Genomic DNA, 12,654 nt, shown 5'->3' with positions numbered 1-12,654 from the left:
CCTGACTCAGTTACATCATTACATCAGCATTAACTCATCCTCTAGGTCAGAGATCTTCAAATTCTAATAGACCAAATCTATTTTTAATTTTATTAAAATCCTGAGATACCAGGAGTTGAGAGTCTAGTGGGCTTCTGGTAAAGTCTTATGTAAAGCTGGGCTCTCACTCACCTTCCAGTGCTTCGGGTAGCATGGGTGTGGCCACAGGCTTCGCCACTTGCCAGATAACATGGGAAATCTAGAAGATAAACCCCTCTCTCTGGCTCTAGCTAGCCTAGCAACATGGAGGTAGAATAATGTCTTGAGACAAATAATGTATTAATAGAAATTTAAAACAAAGTTTGGAGATTTTAGACCCTCCATAATTAACACTACTCATGCCTCTCAGCATCTGTTCTATCCCCACTCCCACCTTTAATGAGGCACATCATGGATTTTAAAAAAGACTGAGCCCACTCCCATCTTTAAGAGGGGACTGACTGGCATAAACCAAGTTGCATAATCCCACTTTCCTTGCTCAACAGTTGGCCCAGGATAGATACATGACCTATGTTGGCCTAATCAGAGCGAAGCCCAGGACTTTTCTCTGATGCTTGGAGAAGAGAAGCCTCCTTGCCTTCTGAATGGTATGGGGTATAGATGTTAAGATTGAAATGGTACAGTCGTCATGCCATAAAGAGGGAAATCTCTGGGCTGAAACTCCAAGGGAATCACAGAGAAATACAACAGGAAATCCTTTCAAACTCTACCTGAAGCCCACGCTACCTTTAGACTCTTCAGTTATATGAGCAATAAACATCAGTCAGCCATTGCCACAATAGTGCTGCGTAACAAACCACCCTCCAAATGCACTGGCTTAAAACAATTGTCATCTATTCTCACTCATGGGTCAGCTGGAAGTAGTCTGATGTTTGCTGGACTCAGCTGGGTTTGGCTCTAACCTACTGATTCCAGACTGGCCTCACGTATCTATTATCTTTTTTGATGAGAGAGAGCTGAGGCATGTTCTTCTCATGGCAATGGTAGAAGTGCAAGAAGGGTAAGTGAAAATAAGCAATACTCCTTCAGCCTGGCCAAAGCAAGTCACATGGGCAAGCCCAACATTCATAACGTGGGGAAATAGACTCACCTGTAGTGGAAGGAAACTCAAAGTCACACAGCAAGGGCACAGCCCAGAGAGGGACGAATAGCTGGAGAGAATGACGCAGCCCACTGCATTTCCTTGATTGTTTAGGCCAGTTAGTTTCTTTTATCCGCAACTGAAAACTTTCTAAACTGATACACTTTCTAAATGACAATAACGAATATACGTTTTGGGTGAAAAAGTGTCTGCTCTTCAAATAAATGTCAGTTTTGATCTGCTCTATGAGAATTTCTCAGGACAGGTCAATGAGGAATTCTGCGAGAAAACTAGTTAACACTGGTACATGTGGGCGCCACCATGTACTGTGGTCTGATTAATTTCCAAGACAAGAAGGCTGGCAGCAAATTCCCTCTAGCCAGCCTTGGGTCTGGTGGCTTAGAGAAAAGATGATAGGAAGCGTAGATGTTGGTATGATGGCATCTAATTGCAGGTCTAATCAACAAACTTAAAATGCAAGCATTTTAACGGAGGTCAGAACCCAAGATTCCTTCCATGGGAGGTATGTTCAGATGTTCCCTTTTGCTGTCCAGAAGCGTATGCTAACATTGAAACATGGGCAGTAATGAAATTCCATGGTAGAGAATTATACTCCATTTATGAAACAGGTCCTGTATCAACGATACAAAGGCAGCTGGGGAACAGAACAGAATGGCTTTTGTTTCCCACACAATAGCTTTAACACCAACAGCTGCCAGGCCTCAGAAATCACCTTTCTAACTGCTGAATCCACAAAGTGGCCTCGGGGTGTCAAGGGTGAGCATCAGTACAATGACTGTGGGTGTCTTGGGAGAGTGACCAGGCGTCACCATGAGTCTCAATAAACCCAATTTTGTGCCCAGGCTCTAATTAAAAACATATTCATCCTCAGGTATGATGAAGTGACCTGAAAAAAACACATTTATTTTGTTGTAGATAGTTTTTAAATACCTTGAAAAAAATGCTTCCCAGCCTGGAAACATCTTGCAGTGACAACTGCAAACAAAGACAGCTTCTGCTGCTGTATAAAGGGTTTATTTTGCCCATAAGCAGGAAGCGCAAGTCATTTTTGAAGGAAAGCAGAATACATGTCCTTCTTTTATGTTCCTTCAAACTACAGGTTTTCATGGTAAAGAAAAACAGGTATAGAAGATCCTCTGAGTCAAGCCAGCTTTTCCTTTCTTTGGTCTGAACATCTACCAAAAATGTCCTGTACACTGGAGACCCTGTTTGGGGTCTGATTTTCTTAATAGTAAAGTGAAAATAAAAACCCTATCTATTGACTCATATTTTATAGACAGAAATTAAATGTGTCATGTAATAGTAAATTATTTCAAATATTAAACAGAGGAAACTCTGTAAGCTATTTAACTACATACCATATCAGTGATAATATGGGTGGGAATCATATTCTCACCTCCATTTCCTTTTAACACATTTATGATTCTATTTTTCTAAAGACGCTAGGTTAGCATTTCTAGACAAAGGCATGATTTTAAATGTAGAGATGAAGATGTACCCCAGCAAGAAGGAATAAACCATATGTCACGGTATATAACCTTATAAGGTTAAAAGAAATGTTCCTTAAAATTGATGATGACTCTTGTAATGAGTTTAAAACATAAACCTTAAGTTCTACTCCTCAGATAGGAGAAGGAATGATAACATGGGAACACCCCTGTAAGGGAATTCTAGAACTGGCCTTGAGGTGGGGGAGGAGGGGGTGTTGGAAGATCCAGAGGAAATGACAATAAATGTCAGGTGGGGGGCAGGAGAGGCGTTGAGATGAGAAAATAGGGAATAGAAATGAGCACATGTTTAAGTGTTTATCTATTTATCTGTAATTTCCTATGAGCTTCTGGAACAGCAGACCCTGTACATGTGAGTGAGCGAGCCACTAAGGAGGTTTTGGTTGCTTTTATTAATTCATTTGGTTTGTCTGCCACCCTCCAACTGGACTGTTGGCTTCCTGAGGTCAAGAACTACATCTTTGTTTTTTGAGGCATTTGTTTTGTTTTATCTGAACAATTCCTGCCAGTCATTTTTGGACATTCGATAAATAGTGAAAGAATAGATACGTTCACTTTGCATTTCATCAGCCCTTCTTAAAGGATGTTGATATAATTTCTACTAATTCAAATCATTTCAGTTGGTTCTTTTCCAGTTGCTTAAATGACCAAACAAATGATTCAGATATAATTAGAACTACTTAGGAATAGAGCCGGCCCCGTGGCTTAGTGGTTAAGTGTGCGTGCTCTGCTACTGGCGGCCCGGGTTCGGATCCTGGGCGCGCACCAACGCACCGCTTCTCTGGCCATGCTGAGGCCGCGTCCCACATACAGCAACTAGAAGGATGTGCAACTATGACATGCAACTATCTACTGGGGCTTTGGGGAAAAAAAGGAGGAGGGTTGGCAATGGATGTTAGCTCAGAGCCGGTCTTCCTCAGCAAGAAGAGGAGGATTAGCATGGATGTTAGCTCAGGGCTGATCTTCCTCACAAAAAAAAAAAAAAAAAAAGAACTACTTAGGATTAACTATGATCTTTCTAGTAAAAATGATGTTGATGTACATGCATAGTTGAGTTTATGCCATGATTCACATACATTTATCAACAGACCTTAAATACATACTTTTGAGTTTTATACATGGTGTTAACTTTTCTATGTGTACAAAAAATTGTTCAAAATATAATTTTATCTGATACACATAGACCTGAGTTCCGTATTTCCACATCTGGTTTGGCTTCTCTTATGCACTTAGAACGAGTTAGAATGACTACAAAAGCATTATTGAAACTCAATTTCTTTCTTTTTTTTTTTTTTTTGTGAGGAAGATCAGCCCTGAGCTAACATCTGCCAATCATCCTCTTTTTGCTGAGGAAGACTGGCCGTGGGCTAACATCCATGCCCATCTTCCTCCACTGTAATCCATGCAGAAATAGAAATATAATGATGTACACCTGAAATTTATACAATGTTATAAACCAATGTTACTGCAATAAACAAAAAATGAAGAAAAAAAAAGAAACTCAATTTCAATAATAGATTCAAAATCGGAAGTCACTAAAATTACAAATAGGCCAGTAAACTAGAAAGCGGTCAAAATAAATACAAATGATCCTACATAATAAATGCAAGGTTCATACTAAAATGAAACGTGACAGTATCTATGGTGAATGTTTGCTAATGATACCATTTCATTTGGAAGTCACGTTCGACCTCCAGGATCATTAGACTGGGTATCATTAGCCTTGTGGCAAGGTTTGGGCTTGTTTTCTTAATTCTGCTACTGGTTGAAATTCTGAGCCTCTTTACCATAAATATCAGTTTCCTCAGGTGTAAAATGGAAGTAAATTACACAAAACTCTGCCTTCCTCAGCAGGCAAACATGGAAACTATTCATTTAAAAACGTCTACAAATACTTTGAGCTTTTCAGGCAAAGATGTTACACAAGGTAAAATTGCACGTCCTCTCTCCCATCTGCAATATGAAAGGGAAATCTTCGAAAAACACATTTTAAAAGGGCAAAACAGTGAGCTCAATTTTCAGCTCCACACCCATGTATATATATTTTTTCTTTCAGAAAGCTTCCAGAGACTTCAAAGGGAGCTCTGTCCATGCAAGGAAATGGAAGATGGAGAGATTCAAAGCCATTAGGAATAGAATTTCTGAAATTCTTAATAAGCCTACTTTGGCTCTATAAATGTAATTTTTTTCTTATTCCTTTCCATTCTCTCTTTTCTTGTTGAGAAGCCCTCTGTTTCCCAATTTTATCAAAACAAATGATGACAGATTGACAGTGCTATAAATATCAGCATCAGTTTCAAAGTTTACAAGTTGACCACTTTGGGGCAAAGCATTGCAATATTTACCAAACAAATAAAGGGTAGAGAGATATAGATACTTAAAAAAGAACCAATAAGTTGCAAATCTCTTCCACAGATACAAAACACAGTTTTGAAAAGCCTTTCTGCTAAAATTATTAAAAGCATTCAAAAATATGATATGAACACCATCACCTCCATCCCAGCAGAGCATGAGAAGGCTGTCAAGAAGATGCTGTGGTTTTGAGCCTCGTTTTATGAAGGTTTCTCTTAACTTTCCTTTTTGTTGGGGAATGGGGAGCTCCTAACACTTTTTGTAGCTTCAGCACTTCAGAAAAATGCACACTGTTCCGTCTACAGCATCTGCTGAAAGCAATGAGGGCTCAAGGACATTTTCTGGCTTGCTTTCTTAACACGGGAAGAAGCACACTCAAAACCGCGCAACATGGGGCAAAGAGTGGGATGTGGATACTGTGGGATCTGCTCACTGTGGCATCCCCACCGTTACACAGGCACACTCTAGGCACTTATTAAAGGTTTGGGAAGTAAATGAAGCACTAATTTTTCCTCTGCAAAATTATTAGCAATAATACCCATGAAGAATTGTTATTTCTTTCAAGGCTATGAGGGCTTTAACTCCTTTACAGCCTTCACATTTCTCAGGCAAACAGGGGGAGCTTAATAGATTCTTGTGGCATTGTCCCACATAGATTGAATCCTAGCTGAAGAAAGAGGGTTCCTGTATCAATTAGGATTGGGCTTGACTGTATACAACAGAAAACTCAGCTTAAACAGAAAACAGTAGCTTAAACAGGATAGAAGATAATTTCTCTCTTATGCAAAACAAATCTGGAAATATGTAGTCCAGATATGGCTATTGAGGCAGTGCCATAAACTTATCAAAGACCTAGACTTCTACCTGCCTAACTCCCCATCCTAGTGCAAGGCTTCCATCCTCAAGGATGGCTTGAATGGCTGCTGGAGATGCAGACTTCATATCCTCATTCTAGGCAGCAGGAAGGAGAAGGAAGGAAAGAAAAAAAGGGCCTTCCTCTCAGCTGAGCCACTCCTTTTAAGCAGCCTTCCCAGAATTCCCATTCCAACTACTTCTACTTCCATCTCAGTGGCCAAAACTGATTCACGTGGTCGTGCCAGATGCAAGGGAAGCTGGGAAATTTATTCTCTTAGTTGGGTGCATTGCTGCCTTGAATAAAATTGAGTTCCCATTAGTAAGGCTAAAGGGAGGAATGGATAATGGGGGCAACTAGTGGTCTTTCTTAAGTTTCTTAAGCTTCTATAATTCAGTGAGTAAATTTCTTTAACTTCCATTTTTCTTATATTTCTCTTATCAACTCCATCTGTCCCAACGCCATCTATACCCATATTCCCTACCTGGCTATTATCAGTATTTTGTAAACGTTTTAAAAAGATACAATTATAACCACCCTATGACAATAACCTGCGACCTTTCTTATACATTTATATTAGAAAAAAGTGTTTTGGAAGTTAAGTGACTTTACTGGATTTCATAAATTCTAGGATGCACTTTTTTTCCACGTTAGCATCCCTGAAATCAGCCTCACAGTCAATGTTATCTTAACCATTGCAGTCAGCCAGGTAGCAGCAGTGACATAGTTGTCCTTTCCTGGGTATGGGTGATTTGGTCATGGCTGTTCATTGTCACCACTTCTGGAGACTCATGTGCATTATGTGACAACATGTATTGAGTTTAACTGCTGCTGACAACGTCTTCAGAAGGATTACAGCATGATTTGGCATTGAAATGAACACTTACTGTGTTCCCATAAAGGCCCGGAAACCAAGCAGCATGGTGCAAATTTGATATTAGTGAAGCAAATATTAGTCATTGGAGGAATGGCTGTAATTCCACATTTTCTTGCAATGCAACAATCAAGTGCTTTACAGGAGCAAATAAAGGATGATAGATACCCACAGTAGATGAAGCCGTGTTACCTTTTGTTACTAAGACGTGCAAAAGTTTTTTCCCATCACCCAGCAAACAATGCAATTGAAGGGAATGTAAATTGCCTCTCCTCTGTGAATAGATCAAAGAAATTTCAAAGCAATAAGACTTATATGACTGATTCATATTCTGTTCAGGACTCTTTTTAAGATATTGTGTCACAGTTTAATTGGCCACATTTTTTTCTTAATGGTACATAAAATAAAGGTACATCTTATAATTGATGGCATCTTAGATTTGATAAATGTGATTAATTCACTTGTTTGTTTTTTTTAAGATTTTATTTATTTATTTTTTCCCTCCAAAGCCCCAGTAGATAGTTGTATGTCATAGCTGCACATCCTTCTAGTTGCTGTATGTGGGACGCGGCCTCAGCATAGCCGGAGAAGCGGTGCGTCCGTGCGTGCCCGGGATCCGAACCCGGGTCGCCAGCAGCGGAGTGCACGCACTTAACCGCTAAGCCACGGGGCCGGCCCTAATTCACTTGTTTTTAATTAAATAACAGCCCTGAACAAGTAGCTCATATAATCATTAAAAATGTGATTGCTTTGATGCTATACACGAACACTGGCAAGGTAGATCCATTTTTGGCTTTTCAGCGACACAGAGATTCATTGATCCCCAATATAGGGCATGCTAGCACATGTACCAAGATAACCTCAAATAGCTCCATGTCCCTCCCTTCCCACCTAAATAGTGTCAAGTGTTTAGAAACGTCCTCTGAGCCTCTGCATCATTCTAATCGAATCCTGTCTGTTATGTTTCAGCTATTAGGCACTCCAGGTATCATCTTCAATACAGTGTCAGCTACAAACTGGAGATATGACTTCTCTGGGGTAAGCACACAGCGAAAGGCAGGAATGAAGCCAATCCATGGCAGGGAAATGGTCTGCAGAATTAATTACCTGACTTGCACTGCTCTAAAAGCACAACTTACTACTATATTACATATGTATCTCTTGAAGAAACTCATTGACTCAACATCTAGCTGCCTAATCATTCTCAGCTTCTCTATCCTCATGAAAGACCCACTTGTAATAGAGTAAGATGAAGGTGTGGCCTCAAAGGTTTTGAAAACACTCAAATTCAAAAGTGATGGAAGGCATTCTTCCTGTTAAATAATGTCCTTCTGAAATGATGGCATTTTCCTACAGGTATCCAAGGGCAAAAATGGTCCTCCATATATTAAATATAAAATGTATATGTATATGTTTATAATATAGAATTTGAATGTCTTAATAATTAGACAAGGAATCAGAGAAATATATGAAATGATTGGTGATAAAGGTATTCTCTTGAGATTTTTGTCAAATAAAAAGAGTTGTATTATTGGTTGTTTTCGCTTCCTAAAAAAAATAAGAGGAAGTTTTATGGAGAAGGTATGAAGTATCATCTGTCTGAACATTATTTGCTTAAAGAAAGAGGACTTCAGGCCATCCTTCTCTTTCCATCCCATATCATAAAGGGTGGGACATGTGGTTTATCTGGGATGCAGGAACAGTTGATATTTAGCCACAGACTTTAAAATATTTTGTATTTAATACCCCAAAGTAGACTGGAATCTGCCCTCATTCCTATAGAAGCACCTTATAAATATACAGCAAAGAGTCACTAGGTCATAAAGTTATTTCCCCAGCTAGAGAAGCAACTCTAGAAAAAAAAATATTTAAATGAAATCAATACTCTAGCAATAAGGCTAGTCTAACTTGTTGGGGGACAAGGCAGTTGGATATGTGGAGTGATTCTAAGGGCATTAGGATAACCGAGTCAGTATCCTGATCCCTGAAATGCTACCATCAAAATTTTAACACAGACTTTAATTCAACAATTTCAATTCAATAAATACATATTGAACATCTACCTTATGTCAATCACCCACTTAAGTGCTGAGGTAAGAATGAGGCCTGGTTTTTGTCTTTAAGGAATTCTCATCAGGATAGGAGACAGACAGGTAAACAGATAAAATGCAGCACATGTGATAAGGGCAGTGTATCAGGAAGTTATTGCTGTGTAACAAGTCAATCCAAAATTTAGTAGATTAAAAGAACAAGCATTCATTCAACTCATAATTCTGTGGGTCAGCAGTTTAGGCTGTGCTGAGCTAAGAAGTTCTTCTGGACTCAGCTGGGAAGCCGTGGAATTAGCTGAAGTTTGGCTGGTCTAGGAAGTCAGGGAAGGCTTCTTGGAGAAAGTGACAGCTAAGTTGGATTTAGAACGATCAATAAGATATTTCCCTGTGGACAAGGGAGACAACAACTTTCTGGATGACAGGGAAAGGCCAGTGCAAGGGTCTGGAAGGGTGATACATCCCACTGAAGTACAGATCAGTCTCTACAACTGCACTTTCAGATGATGTCCTGACAGGGCAGAATGGTCCTGCATGGGCAATATGAGAAGCACACAAACAAGGGGACACAGGGGAGGAGCAGGGGTCAGGAGAGAAAAAGCTGATAACCAACTGTGTCCTTGCCACCACCTCCCACCAGGAGGCACAGAGTAAGATAAGAACTTTCAATTCTCCCAGAGAAAAAGCTGTTTGCTCAAGTCAGATACGTGGCTATTTGCACTGCTGGTTTAAGCTTTTGGTTCATTTGCTAGGAAAATGACAGCAGTGGAAGAAAAAAACTCCTTTTCCTGAGAACTTCTGTCCAAGTGAGTGCTATTCCACAGACACTTTTCAATCTTGCTGTCTCCCTGCCATTCCTTTTTTTCGCTCCTGGATATTTTCAACACAACTTGCACGTTCCGTAAGCAAGCTAAAATGCATGACTCTACTTAAGGTGTGCCTTCACGCATACTTTTAGTCTTTCAGTCAGGTTCATTATTTCTGTTGACATACAATTGTATCTCTGAGTTAGTCTGAAGAAATTAAGCATATCTCTTTCATCTCAATACAAACAATAGTTTGTATTCTCTTTCATATGACTTTAAAATTCTGCACACCAAAAGGTTCACTCGGCTTTTGTAGAGCAATGCACAATGATTGTTTTGAAAGAATAAGCCTTTCTGAAAATTCCTATGAAGAATGCTAAAGCTAAAAACAAAGTTCAAAGGAATTTGGTCAGAATCAATGGGCTAGCCTCTTGGTTCAAGGGAAGGGCTTGCAGGGAAGAATAAAACAAATCCAGCTTCTTTTTAAATGGAAATGAAAAGAGAGCTTGGTAGAGAGCTAAGCAGAAACCTCAACAGGAAGGAAGCTGAAATACGATAAATGAGAGCAGCCAGTGCTGAACAAAAGTAGAGATACATTCTAATAAAACATGGGGGGGGTAATTTCAGCCTTTCAGATATTTTACATCAGATCAGGGAAAGTAAAGGTCTTGGTTCCATTGCTGTTTCTTGTGAAAAGAAGAGCCCATTGCCCAGAAGAAATTAGTATAGAAAAGGTCTGCTTTTTTTCTTCTCTCCATTCTTTGAATCAATTTCTGATGGTTCTGACAACACTTTTTAGAAACACTAATTCCATGCTCTCAAAAAAACTTTTCCAAAATAGTAAGTATTTAAAATATCTGAAGTTACCAACACACACACACACACACAGATACACACACACACACACACACACACACACAGAGCAATAACAATCCTGCTGTAATTAATTAGCACAAAAGGCCACGCCATGCCTGGAAGGCCTAAAGGGGAGCTGGCTTGCCACTCAGGAGGGAGCCACCGAAGGGATGGCAGGTGTGACTTTCAGGGTGTCTGAGACTCCACATACAAATTCAAGCAGGAGTCCCCGGGAAAATGTTCCCCTTTGCTCACTCTGTTAAATATTCAAGCAAAACCTATTTTTTTAAACCCCTAAGATCCCTCTTGGTGGGATGGAAGGGAATATGCAAGCAGACTGCACTGTCTTTACACCTGGGCACCACTGACATCACGCTTCAGTGCAGACAGGCCCTGTACTTTTAATTTCTCACATGCACGTCAGCGGTAAACAGTCCCAGCGTTCGCGTTAATGACACCATCTGGCGCCTCCCATAACTGTGTAGCGTTCAGCTTCCAAACAAGATGTAATGGCAGCAACACATGAAACCCACTGACATTTACAGTAAGGAAATTTATTATCAGTCGTCGGTTTCGTATAAATGTGTTTGCATGACTGCTGGGGCTATAAAATTGTCACCTTTGCCAGGCAAGAGAAGGTGCAATAAATAATGGATTTTAAGCCATGCATGTACTACCAAATCATTAAACATTTATCACACAGGCACAATAGCATCTTAAGCAACAGTTACCACTTGAAAAATTAATGCCACTTTTGAGGGTTAAATGAAAACCTTTTAGTCTAAGCTTTAATGATTTTTAATATGGTTCGGTATAGAATACAAGGATTTTTTAATTTTTATTTTTTAGTTGAATATGATATATAAATGTAAATAGCTCTTTTATAACAATTTTCTTTTGAGGAACAACCACTCTATGCTCTTTTATTAAAAAAATACTCAAAAATATAAACCGAAATGTTTCTTGAAAAAAAATCATTGTTAAAAGCTTTTTAAAAGTAGAAATGACAAAAGAAACGTTCTTTAGGAATCAAATCGTATTCTTCCCTTTAAAATCCTTAATGGATTAGTCAGTTATAGTAGCAATTAAATCATTTTAACTTCGAATTAAGGAAAGAAGAAAATATAAAGTCAAAACCAACCAAATCCCTCGAGTAATCTAGCCACATTTGTCCCCATTGCTGACTCTTTTCAAATACTCTCCCCACAAGGCGCCCAGTAATTCTCTCCTATATGCTTATTCTGTGGGTGTCCACTGCTTTAGAAAAAAATCCATGGAAATTCAAAATACAGATAGATTAGGGGATAGTTATTGGCCTTATAGAGGATTTATCAGGAATACTGTTTAATTCAAAGGAACAAAGAGAAACCTAGGTGGGAACTAGTTATTTTCCTCCTGGACACAGAACAATGAAGGTGGGAAGCCAGTGGCTGCCCTTACACAACCTCCCCATGCATGAGGTCAACCAGAAAGCCACGCCTGGATCAAGACCCAGTGCTCAAGAGCTTCTGTCATGGGATGCTACAAGGAGGACAGATTCATAAAACAACACAATCTCAACACGTAAAATGATCACCTAGCAAGAGGAAAGAGTAAGCTCTATTTTTAGTGAGAAGCACTGCTTCATAGTAAGTTTTAGGCAGAAGTCAAGAAATGACTGAATTAGAGATTTCTAGCTCCGTTTGTGAAGTTTAATTCCTTGTTGAGAGCTGTTCTGTAGTTTTATGGGTTTCCAACACTCCAATTTCCCTCTCTCAACTACCTCGCACCCCCTCCCAGGCACATGTCCTAGACAGGAAGCAGGTGAGAGCTCTCGGGAAGGCGTATCCCTGTAGGCAGAGGTGGGCGGAGATGGTCTACAGAACACATCAAGAGGCCTGCATGGGACCCCTGCTCCTGATTATTGAATCAGTGGAAGCAAGTGTCAATATTTCAGTGCCCTCGTCTCCAATAGTGACTGTCATCTAAATGGGTCTAGGGGGCTGTTCCGTCTGTGTGCTTTAGGGTTGAAATCCGAGGTTTTGTTAAGACCACAAGTCTGTGATGTTGGCTTCCTTGGTATCAGGGAAAACCCCTGTGGTGAGCGCCATCCTTTGGAGAACTGGGGTGGGGGTGTCACAGGAATGGAGAGATCGCTTCGATGTCCCTCCACAAATACACACTCGCGTCCCTCTGCTGGTTGCAAGTCACAGATGGAGAACTTCAGAGTCCAGCCTG

General features: G+C 39.9%; 1 protein-coding gene across 1 annotated transcript in view; it reads right to left on the bottom strand.

Annotated features, from left to right (window-relative positions):
• CFAP61 (cilia and flagella associated protein 61) overlaps nucleotides 1-12,654 on the bottom strand; it is a 292,142-nt gene that overhangs the window by 122,550 nt on the left and 156,938 nt on the right. The gene's annotated exons all lie outside the window — the stretch shown is intronic.

Source organism: Ceratotherium simum, chromosome 21 (genome assembly GCF_057802395.1).
Source record: "Ceratotherium simum simum isolate JZ-2026a chromosome 21, ASM5780239v1, whole genome shotgun sequence".
Classification (NCBI taxonomy): Eukaryota; Metazoa; Chordata; class Mammalia; order Perissodactyla; family Rhinocerotidae; genus Ceratotherium; species Ceratotherium simum.
Note: the sequence above shows the minus strand (reverse complement) of the source record. Positions and strands in the feature narration are given on the sequence as shown.